Genomic DNA, 13,313 nt, shown 5'->3' on the forward strand with positions numbered 1-13,313 from the left:
CCTTTCTAACAGTAAGAGCTGTTCGACAGTGAATAGTCTCAATCAGGAGATTGTGGACTCTCCTTCCTTGGAGGTTTTTAAGCAGAGGTTGGGTGGCCATCTGTCATGGGTGCTCTAGTTGAGAATTCTGCAGTACAGAGCGTTGGACTAGATGACCCTCAAGGTCCCTTGCAACTCTACAGTTCTATGATTCTAAAGCCCTCTAAATCTGTGACCATGGTTTGAATTTGGAGCTTCACACAGTGGTGGAGAAAGGAGCCGAACTCAAAAGGAACTTATTCTGAGTTTGCTCAAAATGCATTCTGCTTTTATGGGCACAACCTGAGTTATTTGAGCTCTTCCTTTTCAGTTGCAGCTTGATTCATATATATATATATTATATATATATATATATATATATATATATATATATATATACACACACACACACACACACACACACACACACACACACATTTTTATTGTTTTTTTACATATCATTTCCAATAATCATTTAACCTAACTTCTTATCTTACACAGTGGTGCCTCGCAAGACGAAAATAATCCATTCTGTGATTCTCTTCGTCTAGCGGTTTTTTCGTCTTGCGAAGCAAGCCCATTGACGGATTAGCGGATTAGCGGCTTTTAGCGGATTAGCGGCTTATCGGATCAGCTGATAAGCGGCTTAGTGGCTTAGAAAAGGGGGGGAGGAAAAAACCCGCAGGAACTCGCAAGACATTTTCGTCTTGCGAAGCAAGCCCATAGGAGATTCGTTTTGCGAAGCACCTCCAAAACGGAAAATTATTTCGTCTAGCGAGTTTTCCGTCTTGCCAGGCATACGTCTTGCGGGGCACCACTGTACAATATTTTAGACTTCCGTCAACAACCTCTGATGATTTTCCGTTCTTTGTCACTTATTCTGCACTTCTTAATTTATTACTCTTAATTATCATTAACTAATAATTCTCTTTATAGTCTTTCTTGCAATATTTCAAATAGTCCTCCTTACAGAACTTCTTGCAGTCCTACAAGCATAATCTGTTCATTACAAGTGCTTTTCAAATACCGTATTTTTCACTCCATAAGACGCACCTAGTTTTTAGAGGAAGAAAGGGGGAAAGCCCCATTTTTGGGGGGATCAGTTCACAGTTGTGCAGCTTCTTTTGCAAAGGGGGAAAGCCCCATTTTTTGAGGATCAGCTCAAAGTTGTTGAGCTTACTTTGCAAATGGAAAAAAATCCTGTTTTTATAGGGTTCAGCTCACATTTCTGCAGCTTCTTTAGGAAAGGAAAGGGAGCCGTTTCTACGGTTTCCAAACAGATAATCTAATCAGCCAGTCACATGTTGCTGGGGAAGCAAACGGCCTCCGTCTGCAAAACATTCAACAATGGAGGCCTGGGCAAGGGGGCTGGGCTGGAAAGGTAGCCAGTGATCAACCACACATTCGCTCCATAAGACGCACAGACATTTCCCCTTAATTTTTAGGAGGAAAAAAGTGTGTCTTATATAGCGAAAAATACGGTAGTTCATATATTTGATGTATCACAGTATTTTAATATTCTTTTGGAAGCCACCCAGAGTGGCTGGGGAAGCCCAGCCAGATGGGTGGGGTCTAAATAATAATAATAATAATAATAATAATAATAATAATAATAATAATAATAATAATAATATATTTACTCCAGTCTTCTAAGAATCTCTGTCCCACAGGTTTCCAGTCACCTGACATCAATGTGATTGAAAAATCAAGCTGCTTATGTTTCAATCACATCAATGTCAGGTGACTGGCAGGAAGGTGGTTCCACTCACCTGTCAAGGTGACCCACAGTGTGCTGGCCACCTCTTTTACTCACCTCTTCTCTACAGTGTCTCAGCATATCTCCAAAGTGTCCAACAAGATTATTTCCTAGCTCTGCCTGGTGATGAAGAGCAGTGAACCTTGGACCTATTTTTCCGGCAAAGCGTGTGCTCTACCACTGCACTATCACTCTTCCCCTAAACTACTGGTCATTACATCTTGTGGCGGTGAGTTCCAAAAGTTAATTATGCATCACTTTTGCACCTATCTTGGGCTGGGATTCTAAGCATGTTCCATTGGCACAGCCAGGGATGGAAGGATCGAAGTATTTCTAGTTGGTGTTCCTGTCAAGTGTGTTTACCCAAAACCCTCAGGTCTTGATTCTTGGCTTCCCATTGGGGCATCTGATTGGCCACTGTGAGAACCAGAATGTGGACTAGGTGGGCCTGATCCAGCACACAGGCTCTTCTTATGTTATACCTTTTAGTTTGTCCCGTCCCACTTCCTCCTTAATTTGCAGCTTTTAAAAACCACGCATTTGTCCAAACCTTGTTCCCTAAAAATGCAGATCTTTAAAGCTTTTTGTGTCAGCGTCTGCACTGTCAAAACATGATTTATTGCAAAACAAGCATGTATAAAACACATGTTTCGCAAACATTCAGAGAATTGCGATTGACAATTTCATTCCGCTTCATCTGCGAGGGGCAAAGCAGGTCATTTTGTATGTGGAATTTCAACAATCAGGTTCCTTAGCCATCTGCTGCATTTTGAAGGTTTTTTATTTGTTTTTTTTTTTTTTTTTGTTTTGTTAATGATGCCGTTCAAAGATCAGGCCTCTGTGCCATATCCCAAACTTTCCCCCTGCTAACAAACACCCAGCCCCCCCCCCCAACTGTACTCTTGAGCTGAAATTTTAAGCTCTTTCCTTGACAAACCACTGTGGAATAAAGGGTATGTTCTATGGGCCAACTCGGGTTCCTTTCTTTTCCCACTGGTAATTTAAGGCCCCCGCAAAGAGACTCAACTTGAGACAAACCTGACGTTGCATCCTAATGCAAATTTGACAAGACAGGCTGAGTTCTCCTTGGAAGCTGAGACATTTTTTCATTGTCTTAATTGATCTGGAACATACAAACAGCAGGGTTCCGAGTTTAATATTTTGGCAAGATCGACCAGAGCTGCCTTTCTGTATTTAGAAAGCAAAACCGAACTGACAAATGGACTTTGGCTTTCTTATTTGCAGCAAAAAAGATTTTGACACCTGAGGTAGAATTGGTGTGTCCTTTGCCCTTCAGACTTACTCCCCACACCCAGATGAAGTTCCAGAACAGCCTATAGAAGGCTTAACTAAATAGCTAGGCAGGAGGGTTTTTGAAAAATCTTATTTGAATGGTTTTTACATAATCCTCTGATACCTCCCCTGCATTAGAAAAGTAATTAACATCCAGTAATTGGGGGACACTGTGGTCTAAACCACGGAGCCTAGGGTTTGCCGATCAGAAGGTTGGCGGTTGAAACCCTGCGATGGGGGGAGCTCCCATTGCTCGGTCTCTGCTCCTGCCAACCTAGCACTTTGAAAGCACTTCAAAGTTCAAGTACATAAATAGGTACCACTCCGGCAGGAAGGTAAATGGCATTTACATGTGCTGCTCTGGTTCGCCAGAAGCGGCTTAGTCATGCTGGCCACATGACCTGGAAGCTGTACACTGGTTCCCTCAGCCAGTAAAGTGAGATGAGCACCGCAACCCCAGAGTCGTCCACGACTGGACCTAATGGTCAGGGGTCCCTTTACCTTTGCTAATTGGGGGGAGGGAGAGAGAGAGGAATTATAAGGCTTGGCTATCAATGGCTATTTTCTAAAAACACATAATATTCCATGTTCAGTGAAAGTAAATATTGATGTGTCAGATTCTGATAACAAACAGGAGTCGGCTGCTACCTTGAAACCCTACATATAGGTCAACAGTGGGATGAAGCAGCAAAAAAGGTACAGTGGTACCTCGGGTTAAGAACTTAATTTGTTACGGAGGTACATTCTTAACCTGAAACTGTTCTTAACCTGAAGCACCACTTTAGCTAATGGAGCCTCCCACTGCCGCCGCGCAGCCAGAGCACAATTTCTGTTCCCATCCTGATGCAAAGTTCTTAACCCGAGGTACTATTTCTGGATTAGCGGAGTCTGTAACCTGAAGCGTCTGCAACCTGAAGTGTATGTAACCAGAGGTACCACTGTAATGCTATTCTAGATTGCATCAAAAGAAGTATGGTGTTGGGAACAAGGGAAGTCATAATACCACTCTATTCTGCCTTAGCCACACCACACCTGAGACTCAGCTATACAGCTGCAAATAAACCATTTTAAGTGTGTTTTAAGTGCAATGTACAATGTGACACTAGATGGTGGTGATGATAGAAGAAGAAGAAGAAGAAGAAGAAGAAGAAGAAGAAGAAGAAGAAGAAGAAGAAGAGTAGTAGTAGTAGTAGTAGTAGTAGTAGTAGTAGTAGTTTGGATTTGATATCCAGCTTTATCACTACCCTAAGGAGTCTCAAAGCGGCTAACATTCTCCTTTCCCTTCCTCCCCCACAAGAAACACTCTGTGAGGTGAGTGGGGCTGAGAGACTTCAGAGAAGTGTGACTAGCCCAAGGTCACCCAGCAGCTGCATGTGGAAGAGCAGGGACATGAACCCGGTTCCCCAGATTACGAATCTACCGCTCTTAATCACTACACCACACTGGCTAGCCATGGGGTGGTTCCACGGGGTTGGCTGTACACATTTTCATGTATATGCCTTGGAGCCAAACACCCTGGTAAGTGTGTGGGTCCCCCCATTAGATTTGCTTGCATTTCCTGTCAAACTCTAGTTCCTTTCCACTGGGATCGTTCCCAGATATTGATACCCCCAGCACAGACAGGTGGAGGGAATTGCACAATGCATGCAGGTGTTGCATTAATTCTATGCAAAACACAAGCTTAAAACTCAGGGGTATTCCCATTCTTTAGCCCTCTATAAAACAAAAAAAAAGTTGTAATAATTCCTCAGAGCAACGTTCCATTCCACTGGCTGTTTATACTTCCTGCGTCTCACCATCTTATGAGATTTCATAAATAGAATCAACAATGAAAGCCACCAGAGACGGGAGCATGGAAAGAGATTGAATCTACCTGTTATTCTTCAATATATTTGGCTAAACACTCCCTAGCTGAAATTGAGCCTTGGCTTATTGCATTCTAGGAATTCCACGGAGGAAAGACACAAATGACAGCAGATAACCAGATCTTGAGATGCTTTGGGTTCTGCGGCGCGAAATCCCAATGAACGACTCCCCTGGGAGGTCTTTATTCATTCTGAGGGTCTCATTTGCTTCTGGGGAACATTCCATGGTCCAAGTGGGTGGAGCCATAGTCAAAAGTGGGTGGGGCCACAAATGTAAATTCTACCCTTGTAAAGTAGAGTAGTTTTGATACTCGCTCATTGTTCTCTGTTCTCTGCTCTCTATTCAGGCATGCAATATCTTAGTTCCAGGACACATTCCAGCTGTGGGGGCAGAGAGACCACTTAAGGAGGGCACCAAACTGGGCCAGTGAAAGGTGTGGATTAGGAGAGTGGTGTGTGGCTGAGGAGATCTTTGAGAGCCAGTCAGAGGCTGTGCATCCCTGGTGCAAACCCCAAAGTGTCTCTGGAAGGCAACCTAATGGCAAGGACAGACCTAGCCTCGTTTCCAATTTGTTGTTGTTGTTTTGTCGTTTAGTTGTGTCCATCCCTTTGTGACTCCATGGACCAGGACATGCCAGGCACTCCTGTCTTCCACTGCCTCCCGCAGTTTGGTCCAACTCATGGTGGTATGTTCGAGAACACTGTCCAACCATCTCGTCCTCTGTCGTCCCCTTCTCCTTGTGCCCTCCATCTTTCCCAACATCAGGGTCTTCTCCAGGGAGTCTTCTCTTCTCATGAGGTAGCCAAAGTCTTGGAGCCTCAGCTTCAGGATCTGTCCTTCCAGTGAGCATTCAGGGCTGATTTCCTTCAAAATGGATAGGTTTGATCTTCTTGCAGTCCATGGGACTCTCAAGAGTCTCCTCCAGCACCATAATTCAAAAGCATCAATTCTTCGGCGATCAGCCTTCTTTATGGTCCAGCTCTCACTTCCATACATCACTACTGGGAAAACCATAGCTTTAACCTGTCAGCAAGGTGATGTCTCTGCTTTTTAAGATGCTGTCTAGGTTTGTCATCACTTTTCTCCCAAGAAGCAGGGATCTTTTAATTTCGTGATTGCTGCAACCATCTGCAGTGATCATGGAACCCAAGAAAGTAAAATCTCTCACTGCCTCCATTTCTTCCCCTTCTATTTGCCAGGAGGTGGTGGGACCAGTGGCCAGGATCTTTGTGGTTTTTCAGATATCTGTTGCAGGACAATCAGTTGTTGCTTCCACCAGAGGTTTGTTCCATGTGGTTAAAGCATAGCCTCACTGTAGAGCTGCCGACTTTTTAATATACAAGTGTTATCTCCGGTGTCTTCAAAAGAACTTTGATCTGAAGCTAATAGCAGCGTACAAGACTTACATCCAAGCGATGGAAAAGTTCACCTGCTGATTTTGTAGAGCACACCACTGCCAAAAGAGCAGGTGAAGATCAAGCAGTTCCACTACCACCCATTTAAAAAAAAAAAAAATCAGCCGGCAACCCTACCTCACAGTTAGAGACTCTGCTACTACTATTGGGGATACTCTGAGTCAGTAATAGGCAATGAAGTTGCATGATGAAATGTAATCAATCAGGGCTCAAATAGGAAGAATGCAAAGAGAAATTAGAAGCCTGTAGACTTGAAAGCAATTTAGCTTGCATTTAAAGGTGAACTTACCCAATTCACACTTTTTGAAACACTCTGTGAACCGTGGCTGAACTGCAAACCTTGTGGTTGCAATCTTCCCAGCTGTGTTGTGGTCTGGGGCTGTAAGGGATCAAAGATTTGTTACACCTCCTGCAGCAGGGTCCCTATCCCCATTGTCCTTAGAGTCACCCAACCAGCACGAAAGGGAGGCATTTTGGCCACCGTCTGCACCAAAGCTAAGTGTTTAGGAAGACTGAAAACGCAAGGTGCTTTCAAGAGAATATCGTGCAAGTTCTGTTGCACACAATGGAAATCTTCATGGAAACCACGGCTTAAGTCATTCTGAAATAAGGTTATGGAGCAACCCAAATCATTTGCCCAATATATGTGGACAGAAAATAGCAGATCTTGCTGGAGACCTGCTGCACATGGAGACCTGCACTGATCATTGCAGTGCATCCCTAATTTTTAAGATTGTAGATTTCTCAGATTATCTTAGAAGGTTGCTGCATCTTGTGAGGGGGCTGGCTGTGAGTTTGAGCAATGGAGACTATCATGAAGGGAACCTGCCCTTCAGAATTTGCTACTTTACTACTGAGTCTACCTCTGCAACAAGAAGTTGCTTTTCTCCTGATAAAACTACAGTGGTGCCCCGCAAGACGAATGCCTCGCAAGACGGAAAACTCGCTAGACGAAAGAGTTTTCCGTTTTGGAGGTGCTTTGCAAAACGAATCTCCTATGGGCTTGCTTCGCAAGACGAAAATGTCTTGCGAGTTCCTGCGGGTTTTTCCCCCCTCCCCCTTTTCTAAGCCGCTAAGCCGCTTATCAGCTGATCCGATAAGCCGCTAATAGCGCTAATCTGCTAATCCATCAATGGGCTTGCTTCGCAAGACGGAAACCGCTAGACGAAGAGAATCACAGAACGGATTCTTTTCGTCTTGCGAGGCACCACTGTATATATAAACATCAGCAGAGTCCTGATGGATCAGGCCAATTACCCATCGAGTCCAGCATCCTGTTCTCTCAGTGGAACAGGTGCTTGTGTGAAACCTGCAAGAAGAATTCAAATGCAAGAGCTATTCCAGCCCCTCCTGTGGTTTCCAGCAACTGACATTCAGAAGTACTGCTGGCTCCAGCTGTGGAGGCATAAGACATCATGGCTAGTAGCCACTGATCACCTTATTTTTCATGAATTTGTCTAACCCCCACCATTGCATCCTGTGGCAATGAGTTCCATAGTTGAACTGTGCGTTGCGTGAAGAAGTACTGCATTTTTTTCTGGCAGGAGTCTTCTCTCAGGTGAAGTTTTGGACCATTACATCAAGCTGCAGAAGGAGGAGGGGAAAGGAAAAAAACAAATACTAGATGCATATGCTAAGTACTGCTTATTACAGCTCATTGAAGAGGAATCTTCTACCATATGTGGTGGACATGTCCAGAGATCAGAAAGTTCTGAGACATGATCCCAGAACAAGAAATAAAAAAGTTATTAAGAACTTCACATAACAAAAGACCAGAAACATACCTTTTGGGAATATTGAATACAGTGGTACCTCTGGTTACGTACTTAATTCATTCCAGAGGTCCGTTCTTAACCTGAAACCGTTCTTAACCTGAAGCACCACTTTAGCTAATGGGGCCTCCCGCTGCTGCTGTGCAGCCGCCGCACGATTTCTGTTCTCATCCTGAAGCAAAGTTCTTAACCCGAGGTACTATTTCTGGGTTAGCGGAATCTGTAATCTGAAGCATATGTAACCTGAAGCGTATGTAACCCGAGGTACCACTGTAGTGATATTTCTAGAGAAAATACTAAATTCTTTCTGTACATGGCATCTGCGGTGAGAATCCTGGTGGCTAAGTTCTGGAAGGGTAACCAGGTACCGACCAAAGAGGAATGGTTATGTAAATTATGTGAATATTTGGAACTGGCCAAATTGATGGATATAATAAGATAAAAGCCAGTGAATACAGTTAAGAAGGAATGGAAGTGCTTGAATGATTATTTAGAAAGACAAGGTTCTAATGTAAAAATTTGGCTGTGTCTAGAATGACCTCGTGAATGGAAAAGGGGAAACATACACACACACACAAACACACACACACACACACACATATACATATCTATATATTAAGATGAAAATAATACTGAAATACAGATAAAATATGAAATGTGGAAGGAAGTGTTGTGAGAGTGATGGAAGTCTATTACTATTATTATTTTGTAATATAGTGTTTATTGTATTGAAATATTATACTTTTATTTATTATTTTACTTTCTACTTTTCTTCACATTTCTTTCTTTCTTTCTTTTCTCTTTTTCTTTACATTATTCTTTATGTATGGCTTGGTATTGTTGTATTTACTTTGCAATAAAAAAATAAAAGAAGAAGAAGAAGAAGAGGAAGAGGAAGAAGAGGAAGAGCTGAACAAGATCTCCCATCCTTGATTTCAGTGAATGGAAATGCAACCACTGGCTCAAGTGGATAATTTCCATTTCTCAAACGGGGAACCTTTTCCCCTTTCATGCTCATTATCCGAGGGAATTTCAAGGGTGCTACTTTGAAGGCAGGCTTGTTAGCAGCTCAGGCTTCCCTTCTCAGAGAACAATGTCATTGTCTCTGTTTTCTCTTTCTTTATCCAGCTAATTAACTTAGCCTTCCTTGCGTAATCCTTTGCTTAATCACTCACTTGGCACTTGCTTCATTTCACCGAGGTCTTCACCTTTTCACTCGGTGTTTCTCTTTTACCTTGATGTTTTAATTCTTCACCTCGGAGATCAGAAATTATTTGACTTGCTAAACCTTTCCAGGGATTATTTTATCCCAGCCCAAATCTATTAACCCTCAAGACAAGTGTTTGCATTGGTTTCCATGCAAAAACGTCTACGAGAAAAGGATGCATACCAATAGAGAAGTCTTTTCCCAGCTCAGATGCAGAACGCCGCTGCCAGATGTTGTACTGACAGCTGGAAGGACTATAGCTCAGAGGCAGAACATCTGCTCTGCATCTAGAAGGCCCCAAATTAAATCTGCTGCTGCTCCAATTAGGGCTGGAAGAGACTCACTGTCCGAAACCCTGGAGCACCCCTACCAGTCAGAGTAGAGCAGGGCTTCCCAAACTTGGGTCTCCAGCTGTTTCTGGACTACAATTCCTATCATCCCTTACCACTGGTCCTGCTAGCTGTGGGTGATGGGAATTGTAGACAAGTCAGAGTAGAGCAGGGCTTCCCAAACTTGGGACTCCAGCTGTTTCTGGACTACAATTCCTATCATCCCTTACCACTGGTCCTGCTAGCTGTGGGTGATGGGAATTGTAGTCCAACAACAGCTGGAGACCCAAATTTGGGACACTCTGGAGTAGACAATGCTGGTGGACCAACACTCTGATGGACAAAGGACCGCTTCCATTGCTGCCGTGTTCCTATCATGTTCCTGAAAAGAGGCATTTGAGTAGCAGAGCCCACTGGATCTGAACTCACATGGATCCTCAGAGGTGTCAGATCCTCAGCCCCCTCACCTATGCCAGCAAGGAGCTGGCATAGCAAAAAGGTGTTGAAGAATCCACCACCACCTTCTGCCATGGTTGGTGTGAACCAGGAGGGCTTGGGATAGAATCATAGAATTGTAGATGTGATGGCCTGGGAATCCGATTCAGAGGATGAACCAGAGGAATCCCAGCCTGCACAGGAGTCCCCGCCTCCAGGGCCGGCTGAACTGGGGCAGGGCCTTGATTCTGAGGCGCCTACACCTGTGCCGGATCCTCAGGAGCAGGCACCAGGTGAATCCATTCTGGCTCCAGAGGTGGTTGAGGACTCAGTGCCTACAGGTGAGTCTCCCCCTGGGCCCAGTAACCCTTCAGCCTCTCCTGAACTGCAGAGGCTCAGGGCAGAGAGGTGAAGGGAACTGGTTTCTCCCAGGAGGAGTGCTCGCCTTAAGGCCAGGAGAGGCGGGTCTCCTGGGGGCTGGGACCGCCCCTGGCCTCAGAGAAGATAAAGGCCAGTCAGCCTGGTCCCAGGTTGCGGAAGCAATGTCATTGTTGAGTACCTGCTCCTACCGGGACCCAGACCTGACCTTCCAGTGTTCCTGTCCCCGCCCGGCTTCCTGCTTCTGACCTTCCAGTGTTCCTGCCCCCGCCCGGCTTCCTGCTTCGGACCTACCTTGCTCCTTGTGAACTGTTTCCAGGCTAGTGACTCAGGACTGGACTTTGACTACAACAACGGTAACCTTCCCCCCGGGACTAGCACAGTAGAGTTGGGTCCATTGCCTGGTTCCTCCAGTCTCTGTCTGGCTCTTAGGATTCCCCCAGTCACACTGTGTCTCTTCTGGCCATATCCCTTACTGCCCTTGGTGTGCACCCTCTTTGAGTATTTTTGCTGGTGGGAATCATCAAATCATGGAGTTGAAGTTGAATCCTGACAAGACAGAAGTACTGTTTTGGGGGGACAGGAGGCGGGCAGATGTGGAGGACCCCCTGGTCCTGAACTGGGTAACTGTACCCCTGAAGGACCAGGTGCGCAGCCTGGGAGTCATCTTGGACTCATAGCTATCCATGGAGTCACAGTTCAATTCTGTGTCCAGGGCAGGGCAGCTGTTTATCAGCTCCATCTGGTATGCAGGCTGAGACCCTACCTGCCTGTGGACTGTCTTGCCAGAGTGGTGCATGCTCTAGTTATCTCTCGCTTGGAATACTGCAATGCGCTCTATGTGGGGCTACCTTTGAAGGGGACCCGGAAACTACAACTAATCCAGAATGCGGCACCTAGACTGGTGACTGGGAGCGGCCGCTGAGACCATATAATACTGGTCTTGAAAGACCTACACTGGCTCCCAGTACGTTTCCGAGCACAATTCAAAGTGTTGGTGCTGACCTTGAAAGCCCTAGATGGCTTTGGTCCAGTATATCTGAAGGAGTGTCTCCACCCCCATCGTTCTGCCCAAACACTGAGATCCAACGCCGAGGGCCGTCTGGCAGTTCCCTCGCTGCAAGAAGCCATTACAGGGAACCAGGCAGAGGGCCTTCTCGGTAGTGGCACCCGCCCTGTGGAACGCCCTCCCACCAGATGTCAAAGAGAAAAATAACTACCAGGCTTTTAGAAGATACCTGAAAGCAGCCCTTTTTAGGGAAGCTTTTAATGTTTAATAGGTTATTGTATTTTATTATTCTGTTGGAAGCCGCCCAGAGTGGCTGGAGAAACCCAACCAGATGGGCATGGTATAAATAATATATTATTATTGTAAGGGACCCTCAACACAGGCATTTCAACTAAAGCATCCATGTCCTTGAAGTCTTGCTTGACTTTATAGAAGAAAGAGCAGACTGTGTAGGTGTGGAAACTCTCCCGCCTCTCAGCCCATCCACCATAGTCTTGTGGCCCCTGGCAGCTCTCTCTGAAGGGAATGTGGCCCTGGGGCTGTTAGAGGATTCCTACTCCTGTGCCAGTCAATAGGCAGGAAGTGATGCTCCTAGAGGATTTGTGTTAAATGATTCCTCTTTGATCATAAACCTTAGGGAAGCCTTATCATCACTGAAATTTTAAGCCTCTCTGGGAGCCTTTTTTTAAGCTGAAGAGTGGGATAAAAATGCTTTAAATAAATTATATAATCAAGCCGGTACTTTATCTTCTTTGTTAGCTTCTGGATCACTTCCAGGCTCTATTCAAAGTGCTGGCTTCGATATTTGAAGGTCCTGCAAAAACACTGATGTTGGGAAAGATGGAGGGTGCAAGGAGAAGGGGATGACAGAGGACGAGATGGTTGGACAATGTTCTTGAAACTACCAACATGAATTTGATGAAACTGCGGGAGGCAGTAGAAGACAGGAGTGCCTGGCGTGCTCTGGTCCATGGGGTCACAAAGAGTCAGATGACTAAACAACAACAACAACAATTTACTATCTGAAGGATTTGCCATGATCCGCCATGTACCTTTCCCATCCTTGAGATCACCACCTGTGGCCATTCTTCACATGTCCCCACCAAAAGACATAAGGTGGGTGGCAGTGGCCTGCGAGCGCTCCAATTGGAAAACAGCGTTTACCAAAGGTGTCATGGACTTTGAAGACACTCGAACTCAAGACGAAAGGGAGAAACGAGCTAAGAGGAAGGCCCGCTTGGCAAACCCTCTCCATGATCTACTCCCACCCAGAAACCCATGTCCCAACTGTGGCAGGACGTGTGGATCCAGAATTGGCCTCCACAGTCACCTACGGACACACCGTTAAGACCGTGTTCATGGAAGACAATCTTACTCGGCTAAAAGTGATCGCCAAAGAAGAAGAACGTTTTGATGAATTACATTCAGGTCTTTTTTCAGCTGGAACTCCCCGAAATGCCACTGTAGACTCAGGTTGTATATATGTGTAAATAAAACCATATATCATAAAGACACCACAGATTCTGTGGTGCCTCATTCCTGAAAGGAAACACTGGATAAGTGCCTGCAACCTCTGCAACCTCTTCGCAATTGGAGTGGTGTAAATATGTTTACATTGCAATGACAAGGTGTGTCAGGCCCTCACAGCCTAAGCAAACACTCGATGGCTGTATTCCTAGCATTATTTTCTCCCTTAGCCTCCCCCCCCCAATAAAAAATAATGGACAAGAATTTTTTTAAGTCTAATAAATGAGAACTTCCACATTGCTGGATAAATAATCCACCTCACTTTTGGAGCCACATTTTCATTTTGTAGAAATGCTTCTGGAATGTAA

This window comes from Podarcis liolepis (assembly GCF_965112155.1).
Source record: "Podarcis liolepis genome assembly, chromosome: 11".
Taxonomy (NCBI): Eukaryota; Metazoa; Chordata; class Lepidosauria; order Squamata; family Lacertidae; genus Podarcis; species Podarcis liolepis.